The sequence below is a fragment of the Carcharodon carcharias genome, chromosome 6 (genome assembly GCF_017639515.1).
Source record: "Carcharodon carcharias isolate sCarCar2 chromosome 6, sCarCar2.pri, whole genome shotgun sequence".
In the NCBI taxonomy this organism is placed as follows: domain Eukaryota; kingdom Metazoa; phylum Chordata; class Chondrichthyes; order Lamniformes; family Lamnidae; genus Carcharodon; species Carcharodon carcharias.
In genome coordinates this window covers 119,898,964-119,911,764 of record NC_054472.1, presented here as the reverse complement: position 1 = coordinate 119,911,764, position 12,801 = coordinate 119,898,964, and the positions used below count along the sequence as shown (strand labels likewise).

Sequence of the window (12,801 nt, the reverse complement as noted above, 5' to 3'; positions counted from 1 at the left end):
TAGTGACTTCCTGACCTCCATGGTGGAAGTGGAGGCCGCCTGCTGACTGCTACACCTTGACAAGCGTCTGCTGGGGGGCCAAGAACTGAAGGGCCCCAGGCTGCTTTGAGTATCCTGCTGATGGCCACGTGCATTCTCCTCGGCCTGTGGAGTTTGAGATGATGGGCAAAAGGAAGAGGGGTTTTGGATCGGCAGAACATTCCCAGGGTGGATGGCCCCAGCGTGTTGAGCTGCTGGTGGCCCTCCCAATAGGTGCCTGACAGCCCCTGGCTGAATCCTTGAGGAGAAGGGGAACCTGGAGTGAGATTGAGATGCCCCATGACCCCCTCGCATTGGTACTGTTGGAGGCCAACTTTGGTATCAGCGATGGTCCTGCACTGCTGTGCGGGATGAACTCCAGTGTCCTGGATCAAAGTCTCTATGGCGGCTGCCATCCTGCCAGTGTTGACCTTGGTGCACCAGCATGACTACGCCAACCCCTCGGACATAAGATGGACGGACTCATCCATCATCCCTTGCAATCTGCGGAGTGCACCAGACATCCATTCCTGATGTCCCCATGATTGTCTTGGCAGCTCCACAAATTGATTGAGGACTAAGTCCTGAGGCTCATCATTTGACTCAGACTCAGCAGATTCCTTGCCTCCAGCAGTCCTCCGAGTGCCAATGACCTCTGATGTCCTGGCTTCCACCTGATGTGGAACAGATTGTGTGCTGTGGTCACCAGATTGCGATCCTGAGTCTGCTCTATATCTAGGTCCCACTGAGATGTTTCTTGCTGTACTGGTGGAGGGTGTGGGTGAGCGCCATGATGGGTCTTCAATGGTGCTGCCCTCAGGGTCCTCATCCGAGGTGCTCTTGGCGCTGGAGTCGGAGTCAAGGATGCCTGAGGGTGACGTGGCAGATGTGCCCAGGAGAGAAAACAGATTATTAGTGCCTGGCAACCGCATTACAGATAGAGTGGACTCAGTAGCATTGACAGAGGGATGATCCTCATGTGGGTGTTTGCTGCTGACCTCACCGTCGCCACAGGAACAGTTGACATCCTCTCCGGCCAGCTCAACATGCGACTCTTGAATGGAGTAAGGACCTTGAAGTCCAGCAGTCCACCCCTGGTCTGAGACCTCTCCTGTTGATTGTGTGCGATCTTGTCCTGCATAAAGACAGATGGAGAGAGTAAGAGTAGGGTGCATGTCAGGCCAAATGAGAAGAATGGCAGGCAAGCATGTGTGCTGAGTGGAACCATGGACGGGATGAGGAGGCGATTTCCAGAGGAGATGAGGCCAGATGGAGATGTGAGGGTTTGTGTGTGAGAGAGTGAGTGGTGATGTCCCTTGTGCTGACAGTGAATGAGATGCCAGTGAATGTGTGATGGGCTTGTGAGTGAGTGAGTTGAGAGTGATTAGATGGTTCACTCACCCTGGCAGCACAGATGAGATCATTCATCTGTTTTTTGCACAGGATGGCTGACCCCTCGTGTGTAGCATTGACACTGACCGCCTCCCAAGCTGGAGTAGTGAGACTGATGGGCCTCCTGCAGCCCGAGCCGAAGTAGAGGACATTATGGAAGGCCTCCACGGTGTCCAAAAGGTGTTGCAGAGATGCATCATTGAATCGGGGTCTGTATTCTTCTTGGCTTTTGGGGTCATGTCTTTGCCAGAGCACTCCTGGGCTGGAAGTATTGAGAACTGTGAGCATGGCTGCAGTTTAAATATGACGCCCGGAGTGTGGAAGCGGCGAGGTAACAGCATGGTGGGCAAATCAGAGGCTGTCTGCCAGCACAACAGTGTATTTCCTGTGACTGCGTAATTTATTGTGGTCGGCAGATAAAAGGTCGTTTTTCACGCCCGCTGCCACATTTAGTGCAACTCTGGGATGATTCTGCTCGAAATGATTAAGATTAGCTGGAAGCTGTTTGAAATTATTTCAGGATTTCCATTTTGTAGCAATACTTCAGATACTGTAAAAGTCCAGAGTTGGAGCCAGACCTGACAAGAGATAGGCAGAAAGAGAAAGAGATGCTTACGAGGAGGATTGGGTTTGACAGCACATGAAGTAATCACAAATGCACAGAATGAATTTGGGCAATTGACAACATTTAGTTTGCATCCCTCAGCATTGGGTTGTCACCCCAAAAATAAATAGCAGTGAGGTTGCAACTTGCTGGACGTGGTAGCAAACTAAAAGTGCTGCTTATAGCCTTTCTGGACTGCTTTGGCTTAATTTATTTGTTTGTCATGCAAGTTCTTGGTTAAAAATTGCTGAACTTGACATGAATTTTGTTGAAGCACCATCTTTGCTAAACTGTCCCTGCATTCCGGCAGATATTGCTCCACCCTTAGCAATACCCTTTCCACTAGCTATCACTCTATGTATTTTGAGGAGCAGTATGGTGAGCATATGGAGAATGATCAAAGCAATAACCGATTGGGAAAGTACCATCAGCAGAGGCTGGTAAGAACCTGCAGAAATGCACTGCACTTTCAATCTATAGGCTACTCTGTTTCTATCTAAGATTGTCCTGTTAGCAGCCACTTACAGCATGCAACAGACCACTATTTACCCTGGCACTCCTGCTGGAACATACAGCAAAGCCCACCAAATTTAGCAGAGCCTGCAAAACCTGACTTAATTATCCAACACTCCACCCCGTGCTCATGCCCACATGGCTGTCCTTGGCCTGCTGCAATGTTCCAGTGAAGCTCAACGCAAATTGGAGGAACAGCACCTCATCTTCCAACTAGGCACTTTACAGCCTTCTGGACTGAATATTGAGTTCAACAATTTTAGATCATGAACTGTCTCCTCCATCCCCACCCCCTTTCCGATACCCCTTTTTTCTAATAATTTATATAGATTTTTCTTTTCCCACCTATTTCCATTATTTTTAAATATATTTCCATCCATTGTTTATCTCAACCTTTTAGCCTATTTCGATCCCTTCCCCCCACCCCATCCCCACTAGGGCTATCTGTACCTTGCTCATCCTGCTTTCTACCCTTAATGTCACCTATCAGCACATTCCTTAGATAATATCACCAACATCAACAACTCTTTGTCCTTTTGTCTATGACATCTTTTGGCTATCTCCACCTAACACTGGCCCTCTATCCAGCTCTACCTGTCCCACCCCTCTTTAAACCAGCTTATATTTCACCTTTCTTCTATTTGTCCTTAGTTCTGTTGAAGAGTCATACGGACTCAAAACATTAACTGTGTTCTTCTCCGCAGATGCTGTCTGACCTGCTGAGTTTTTTTTAATTTTTGTTTTAATTATCCGAATCATGTGCTCTAATACAATCATGGTGACAGAATGGGCCTTATTTATTGTAGCTTTTCTGGTGCCCTAGGGAACAATGGAGTCATCAGCCAAGCCTGCAGGTGATAGCCTGTGTCTGGGCTCTTGCCTTTGGCTTAGAAAAGTGGTAGCACTGTGGAATTCTGTAAAATCACAAAATCTAGACTGTTGTAAAGGTTGTTTGGTGTTTCACAGAGATCTGGAGGCTAGTACGGTTAAACATAAACTGTTTATTGTTAACCCATAACTATGTACAGATCCTAGGTACTGCCACGCATGGGTGTGGTCTCCATGCTGGCTCCTTCCAGACTCTACTACACCCAGTCTGCTATCATGTGAGTCTCTAAGTCACTATCTGGGCAGTACTGTTCTCCAGTCACACATTAACCCTTACCCTGTTGAACACCTTATCCTACGTAGACCGCTCCTAGGAAAACAAGCATTGAAATGCACGATGCTGTGTTGGTAGGACTTGCTGCATATTCATGAAGTACTAACCATTCCCTTTCATGGAAGCAATAGAATTGGTAAGGAAGCACAAGTGACAACATGTGGGTGTTTCTTCAGCATTTTGAACTTCTTTTTGAACATGTTACCTTCTAAAAAAATCCAATAACCCCTCATGTCACGCTCTCATAGGGAAGATGATGAACTGTCTTGTCCGAAAGAACAAAGCATTTATCACCTGCTGAATCATCTGCAAGAAATGTTACAAACATCATTACAAATGTTGTTACAAATTGTTACAAATGTGGCAAACTAGCCAGAATGAGTCTGTGGCCAAGAAATCCAATACATCTAAAATCTTTTGAACTTTGGAACATCTAGAGACGTGATTCGACAAGAGCTCAGCTTGCATACATAATAACAGACCAATTTGAAAATTATAGTTGGGATGATTAGCATACAATAGTGGAAGTTCCACTGTGCACTATTGCTCTGGTATGGTTCATTCCAGAGTTTTTACTACACTGTGTGAAAACCCAACTCTTTACTGATGATTTGCCTAAAGACAGCAAAAGGCATCTGCAGATTCCTGTAACACCTAATGCAAAAATTGGAGTGAACCTAAAATTATACATGAGGTTGACAAGCAGTTATGCCACTTAATATGCATTTCTGCTGTCTGCCTGCCGCCTTCTGCCAAAAGCTCTGGCACCTGGTTGCCATGGGTGGTGGTGGGGTGGGGGGTGGGGGCGGTGTGTGGCGGTGGCTGCTGTACAGGAGCACCCCCCCCCCCGCCCTCAACCCCAACCCCCCGGTAAGACAAAGTATTGATCTCCTCTGCCCCAAGCATAAGCTACATATCTTGCCACAGGTGTGCTCCTGAGGTGCAGTGTGAGAACTACAGTTGCTGAAAATGCTGAAATCCAGTATTCTTTGCTGCTCTGGACCTCCTCTCACCAACTTCCAGGGTTTTTCTTGCATCCAACCAAAGAATAGAACACCTCATGCCAGATGTTTGTCTCCCGATGGGGGTGGGAATGGGGTCGTGAAAGTTAAGAAATTAGGATTTTTAGCTGCTCCAGTGCTTTCCTGACCCCACACTCTTTTTGTGTGGCCTTTTCCTGGGTCAGGAAGGCCTTGAGTGTGATCCCCACATGCAGTTCTTCTGAGGTTGGGGTCACTGGTGTGGGTTTGGAAGCTCTTTTAAAAAAAAGCTTGCCAGGCTTGAGAGTTTATGACCAGTGGGGGAAGCCTATTGAAGAGTTTGGAACTTTCTGACAGGTAAGTGTTAATTGACACCTTCAAATTTCACAGTTATATGCTACATTATAATGTAGGTATGTTTTAAATGCAGTTGTTGATCAAAGAGCTCTGTCCTGCAAACGTAAGTTGACCATTACAATGACCTTCATTGTGTAAATGTTATTGTTAGGAAAAAGAGAGAGTTTAAATAAATTATATTTGAATTTGTGGGTGTTAGGAATGAGTTTTAGTTTTAAAGTTTAAGTTTGATTTGTATTTCTGTATCTGCGTGTTAAGAAAGGTCAAATGGAGTTTTAGTTTCACTTTAAAAGGTTGCTTGCATTTCTAATGAGAAGTTTACAACCCTTATAAAGTAAAAGTGAATGCACAAGAGTAGAAAGAATAGTACTGTTGCCTAGCAATGGTGGTGGTGGTGTGGGGAGGGGGGGGGGAAGGTGCAGACAGGCAGATGCCTCCCACAGACATACACACAGAACTAAAGAAACAGTAGTTTTAAGTTCAGTTGAAGCCAGGACCCCACAGAGACTGGACACTCAGAGAGGGAACTATAGATTTCCCAAAAGAACAAAAAGGTCCCAAGCCAAGAAAAGCCCCAGAAATCAAGGAGAGTAGAAGAAGGGAAACTCCAAAGGAGATCTTTTAGTCAAAGGAAGGACAGGAACCTGGGGAAAGGTCCTGTTAAGTGAAGTTAAGAGTGAGGGACAGAGAGAGAGGCTCCAAGCTTCAGATTTAAAGTGAAGACAGCTTGCAAGAAGCAAGAAGGTCCAAAGAGACAACTGAAGATCTGTAATTCTTTGCTATGGGCATTTGAAACAGTGGTGTACTGTTCAGGCTGAGTTGGTGAGAGAATGCATGGAAGACAGTATGAATGCACGTGGTGACCCAGGGAAGAGAAACATCAGAAGAAAAGTTTGAAACTCTGGAGGTGAATTCTTGTGGAAGATGTCTGAGAGAAAACATCAGTTTTAGAGAAGATTCTAAGGCAAGGTTTTGGAGAGTGGAGATTGGAAACCCTCATGTGAAGGATGGAATTCAGCGAGACTGGTTGGCTCATGGTGTGACAAGCATCTAGGGATCCTTGAGACGGGATCCATAGCATCTGGTTGAAGTGGCATCTGTCACTTGAGGTCAGAGTGTGGTGTGTCTGACCACAGGGTACCATAGGTTTACATGGACTGGATACTTACTGTGTACATGAGAGTATATGATAGCTTTTGTAACTTGTGTATTCTTACAGATCTGTATATCTGTAAACAAATAGTTGTGGGTGAAGGAGTATTGTGATATAGTTAATCTTTTCTTGTTGAATAAATGTTTTATTCCTTTGTAAAAAGTTCATCAGCTGGCTTCTGCGACTCTGTTCATTAGCTACTCTCTATGTATTTAAACAAACAAATAAAAGTTAGCATCTATCAGGCTGGGTTCCACCCTGGGATCAGGCTTGTCCAGGGTAATCTCAGCTGGGTATCATAACAGTTATGCATAATAGTACTTTTCCAACAGAGAAAGTGCCATAATGCATTCAAAACTCTAGAAATAAATGTGCTAGGAAACACTCCTGTCATGTTTTGGATTATGATTTAAATATCTAGAGATGTTAGCTTTGAAAAAAATGTGCTCTGCTATTGAAAGTACAAGATCATGTCTTGGTGATAGTGGTTGCATGCTGTGGTCGCCACAATCTTGCCCTGGAAAACGGGGGACACTGTGGACGAAGATCATGTAGATGCAGTTGCTGGGGCTGCACATGATGAGTCCAGCAGTGAGTCCGAGGATGAGCACGCACAGGGAAATGCTGAGGGGATAGACACTGACCCGAGCATACTCCAGGGAGGCAGGGACACCCAGGAGGCTTTAATCCAATGAACCCTCAGCTAGCCCACCACAGATGGACTTTCAGGGCAAGCCTGGGCTACAGGCTCTATACTCGATACCTGAGTGCAAAATCTGCCTGGTTAGGAACATTAACTAAGGGCCTTGTCAATAAAGCTGAATGTCCCAAAAATCACTCATAACATTATTGGTAACCATCCACCTATGGAAGAAAAAAGGCACCCTCAGCCATGATGACATGTCTGAATTTAATGGTATAATAAAAGGAACTTAAGAGAATAAAATGACAAAGGTGTTCAACATCACACCAACTCATAAAGGCCTCACTGCAGACCAACACAAAAGCACCAGTGATAAACCCGTGATGTGCCTAAGGTGCCTTATGTTTACGTTTTCAGGTGCTGCATCTTGGTGTTGCCCCCTCACTGGGACTGGCATCTGAGACAGCCTGCTCACTCTGCTGTCCTGTCGGCCTCGATGACCTTGGTGGTTATCCTCTGGCCCATGGAGCCTGTGCTGGCCCTGCCTGGGAGGGAGCTGCCAGTTCCACAGCTGGCATGTCCCCAGTCGTCGCAGTCTCATCGGATGCAACAGTCACTGGCAGAGAGGCAGAGGAGCTGCTGCCCTAATCCGGAGCGCCCTGAGAGGAGCCCGCAGAAACAACAGGCAGCTGCTGTGCCAATGTGAGGTCGCTTCAGACCTCTCTGCTCACCGTAGGTGGATGGGCACAGAACTGGGAAACTTGGTGCCCAGACCATTTCCCACACTGGCACTGACCAGCTGAGGTCAATGCTGATGTGAGGGCTTGCTGGGCCAAGCACATCCCCAGGAAGCCCTGATTGGTCTTCTGGAGAAGCCTCTCCACGAGAGTCGCCCTGTCTCCATGGAGGATGCATGGCACTCAGCCATGAGGCTCATTGCATCGGCAATGGTCCGCATGGACTCCTCCACCATGGAGACCAAGCCAAGCATAGCCTCATGAATCTCCCCCAGATGCTCCCCCACACCCGGCCGCATTTCCTGCGCTTGCTGCATTGCGGACGACCCTAGAGGCACATCGTCAGCCACCAACTGAGCATGTGCCTGGACACCTGCAGTCTTCCAACTGCTGGTGCCATGGGCACTCTATGTCTCTGCCAGCTCCTGCAGCAACTGTGAAGTGCCTTCACCACTGTGGCCCGAGACACTAGCCGATGATCTGATTCCCACCAAGGTACTAGTATCTGTGCTGGTGCCTGCCTGGCAGAGATGGTGTTATGCTGGTGAGTCCGAGACTTCAGGGCCCTCAGGTATGAGAGGGGGTCCAAGCTGCTCCTCCTCCCGGCCCTGCTCTGCTGATGCTGAAAGGAAGAACAAGGACATTTGATTAGTTAACGTGGAGACAACGTCAATGTGCATCCCTGTCCCCCGGATCATTATGCGCTCATCCTTCCATAAGCAATGGTCAAGCCATGTTGCAAACTTCAATCACTGAACATTCAACATTGCCATGGCTGTTGGGAGAACAATGGTGACTTGAGTGCTGGGCAAACATACCAGCCTGTGGCACCCCAGCCTCACCAACATCGGTGTACCTGGGCACATGGTGCCTCTCCAGGTCAAACCGGCTAAGCATCACCACCTGGGCCAGCCCTTCACCAGTCCTCACCTGCTCAGCAGCATTATGTACATTCTTCTGTTGAAAAGGGAAGAAGAGCATTGATTAGTGTTACTTGTACCTGGACTCTCTTCGCAGCCGGCCCACCCCAACCAGAGTGGGACACTGTAGGGCTGCAGTGACTCCTCACCCCGCTGCTGCTGAAAACTCACACAAAGATTCCAGGCCTGTTCCCAACCCCTCCATCCCCTTGACCAAATGCTGCCTACATTACATAGGAACCATGCGGTCTAACCTTCCATAGCAAGGAGGCACAAACTCGTGGAGTGCAGAGAACAGCAGATCGAGCGGTGCCTCGCCACCTTGAAGCTCCCCTCCCGGCATGTCCTTATCTTGACTTTGACATGTCCTGGAGTTCCTGCACTGCGCCTGGGTGCAGCTCCTTCAGGTTGCCCCAAAAACAGTAATGTGAGTCTCAGTGTACCACATGCTGTGGGTGCAGAACCCATCTCATCACCACCCTCTCAGGGTGACTTCAGCATGGGCAATACCTGCTGGCTCACCCAGCGAAGGACACATGCTGTCAATGATTCAATGCAGTCACTGCACTAAGGCTTTTGGTGGGGGTGGGGGGGGGGGGGGGGGGGGGGGGGGGGGGGGGGGGGCGGAGAAAGTGCTGGGTTAAGTGACCAATGCCAACATTGTCCTCACCCTTCCTAAGTGCAAGAGGTCATTGTAGTGCTTGTGGCACTGGATCCAGGTGCACTGCACCACATCACCACCTCTGCCACTTCCTCCCAGACACGTTTGGTCATGTGGGGGTCCTCCTCCTCCCGTCCTGGGGCTTGGGGACCTCCCACCATGCTGCCACCTCCTGGAGGAGGGCAGCAAGGCAATCGTCTAAAAAACAAGGGGCTCAGTGCCCCCCTGCCCGACCCTCCCGCCTGCCTGCTCCACCAGCAGAGCTCTGGGTAGCCCTTCCACTGGCCATGATTGACAGACTTTGACAGGCTGCAAGGTTAATGTGTTTTATGTTCCCATGAGGAAGAGGGCAGAGGAAACTATTTTTGAGATCAGGCTTCTCTACAAATCAATAAATATCACAGACAGACAGCAGTTTTGTGTGGTCAGCAGGGAGAACAGGCTGCTGGGCTGTGTTAGCTACCATAATCAGAAGTGGAAGGGAAATGGTCTCTAGTCGAGGAGATGCACCTGCAGCCTTCTCAGGATTTGAGGAGGTTCGTCCTGGCAAGGTCAGGGACATGGGGGAAAGAAGATTCATAGGAAACGGCATTACGGCTGGCGGTGGATTTAAGGAACTTGCTGAAAACTGAAGCAATTGCCTAGAAACAGGAATATAAGAGCTCATTGGAAGCTGGGAGCAACTGTGAACTGTTTGCTAGAAGGGCTGTAATTCCATGGGGAGTGCAACATAAGATAGGTATAAAAGGGGAAAGTTTAAAAAGAAAAAGTAGTGTTTAGTCAATAGTGTTTTTCATCATTTGTTACAGTAAAAGTTTTAAAACATGAAAACATGCCATGTCATTCTTTCAGCCAGTAACTGGAAGTTTGAATCTCTTTTTAAAACTTATCAGTCTCTTCCAAGATCATAACAGTTGGAGATCTGGTCCCAGAAAACCAAGGTGGGCCTTCTAACCAACCTGCCTTGGCACCTGAACTCTTCTGATGGTGTCTCTGGACCCGGAAAACCCAAAATCTTCTGCCCACGTCTCCAGGGGACAAAACTATGGTGGGTATGGACAGAGGCAACCATTCCATGGCCCTGTCCATGTATGAGTTCATAAAGTGCGTATGGGACAATTTCCTAGAGCTGTATATTCTAGAGCCAACAAGGGAGCAGGTTATTCCAGGCCTGTGTTAGGAAATAGAGATAGCTTAACTAAGTTATATTGGTATTTGTAGGTGTTAGGAATGAGTTTTAGCTTTAAAGTTTAAGTTTGATTTAGTATTTCTGTGCCTGTGTGTTAAGAAAGTTCAAATGAAGATTTAGTTTCAATTTAAAAGGGTGCTTGCGTTTCTAATGAGATTTTTTATGACTGTTGCAGCTAAGCTAAACAAATGAGCATAGAAGAATTGAACTGTTGCCTAGCAACAAGGGGCCAGAGAGGCAGGTCCCTCCCATAGACACACACACAGAAGAAGAGAAACAGCAGTTTTGATTTGGAAGCTGTGGGGTTCAGTTGTTTTTTTAAAGTTGCTACCAGGAGAGACTAGAGCCAAGGGGACAGATAGCAGGTCCCTAGATAGCTAAGGAAAATCTCAAAAATCCAGGCGAGTGGAAGAGGGGAAAGTCAAAAGAAGACCTTCTTGACAAAGGAAGGATAGGAACTTGGAAAAGTTCCTGTTAGGTGAAGTTAAGAGTGAGAGGCAGAGAGAGAAAAGCTCCAAGCTTCAGATTTAAAGAGACAAAAGCTGCAGAAAGCAAATTTAAGGCAAGAACAAATTGCAAGAGGCAAAAAAAGTCCAAAGAGATGGCTGAAGGTCTATAACTCTTTGCTATGGGTATGTGAAACAATGGCGTACAGTTGACAGCTGAGTTGGTGAGACAGAGTGTGCCGACGAAAGCTTGAATGCATGTGGTGAGTCAGGGAAGAGCAACATCAGAAGGAGAGCTCAAAACCCTGGAAGTGAACCCTTGCGGAAGGCACCTGAGAGAAATCATTGGTTTGGGAGAAGATTCCAAAGCGAGTTCTTGGAGAGTGAAGACTGGAAACCTTCGTGTGAAGGATGGAGTTCAGTGAGACTGGTTGGCTCACGGTGTGACAAGCATCTGGGCGGGAGGGGGTGGTAGTTGAGGAGAGATCCATGGCATCTGGTTGAGGTGACATCTGTTATTTGGTACAGAGTGTGGTGCGTCTGACCACAGGGTGACATATGTATACATGGACTGTGCGCATTAGAGTATAAGATAGCTTTTGTAACTGTGTAATCCGTACAAATTTGTATATATCTGTAAAGGTATAGTCGTGGGTGAAGGAGCATTATAATATAGTTCATCTCGTTGAATAATTTTTTCTTGTTAAAAGTTCATCAGCTGACTTCGGTGACTCTGTTCAGTAGCCCCTCTCCACATATCTAGACAAATAAAAGTTAGGATCTATCAAGCTGGGTTCCACCCTGGGATCAGGCTTGTCCAGTGGTAACCTCAGCTGGAGATCGTAACATCTGGTAATGTGTAATCAGATGGGATTAATCAATAACCTCATGGTCAAGGAGCCTTTAGGTGACAGCGATCAAGACATGATAGAATTTCATGTTCAGTTTGAAGGGCCAAAGTGTGGGTCTAAAACTAGTGTTTTAAAACCTGAATAAAGGTATGAAAGCAGAACAAGCTAAAGTGAATTGGGAAACTAAGTTAAAAGGTAGGACATTAGAGATGCAGTGGCTGAATTTTAAGGAGATATTTAGTAACTCTCAGCAAAGATATATCCCAGTAACAAAGAAAGACTCTTTGAGAAGGATGCATCATCTGTAATTGAATAAAGAAGTTAAAGATTGTATCAAATTGAAAGAAACACTGTACAACTCTACAAAGACTAGTGGTAAGTCAGAAGATAGGTCAGATTTTAAGAACCAGAAAAGAATAACTAAAAAAAGAATTAAGAAGGAGAAAGTAGAGTATGAGAGAAAGCTAGCTAGTAATACGAAAACAGATAGTAAGAGTCTCTACAAGTATTTAAATAGGAAAAGCTAGTGTTGGTCCTAGAGAGTGAGTCTGGGGCATGGATAATGGAAAACAAGGAAATGGCAGAGGCGCTGAGCAGATATTTTGTGTCTGTCTTCACCTTAAAAACTTCCCAAAGATACTTGAAAATCAAAAGCTTAGTGGGAGGGAAGAACATAAATCAATCACCATCACTTGAGTAAAGGTGCTGGGAAAACTATTAGACCTAAAGTCTGACAAGTCCCCAGGACCAGATGGCCTGCATCCTCAGGTCTTAAAAGAAATGGCTGGTGTGAGGATTGTCTGATCGGGGACCTCCAGTCCTGTTTCTCTCCCAGGCATTCTGGGCCCACTTTTCCTGAAATGAGATGTGACAGTGCTATGATGTTTATTCTCAGGCACATCAAACTCAATAGGTGTCCAAGCTCTGTGAGGAATGTGTTGTCTGCACAATGATTGACAGCCAATACACTGTGTACCTTCCTCAAGTCTAAGGCCAACCACCACCGCCGCCCCCTCCCGCCGCCCCCCCCCTGCCCAGAACCACAACGACATGCCCACAGAGGCATTAGAGCCATAAGCAATGTCATTTGTGCATAATGTTGCCTCAGTCTTCTGAGGTACTCACAAGGCTCAAGCCTTATCGAACCTTTCCTGTACCTTCCATGTACACTGATA

General features: G+C 46.8%; 1 protein-coding gene across 1 annotated transcript in view; it reads left to right on the top strand.

The window, feature by feature from the left end:
* abhd3 (abhydrolase domain containing 3, phospholipase) overlaps positions 1 to 12,801 on the top strand; it is an 87,508-nt gene that overhangs the window by 52,388 nt on the left and 22,319 nt on the right. The window lies entirely within an intron of this gene.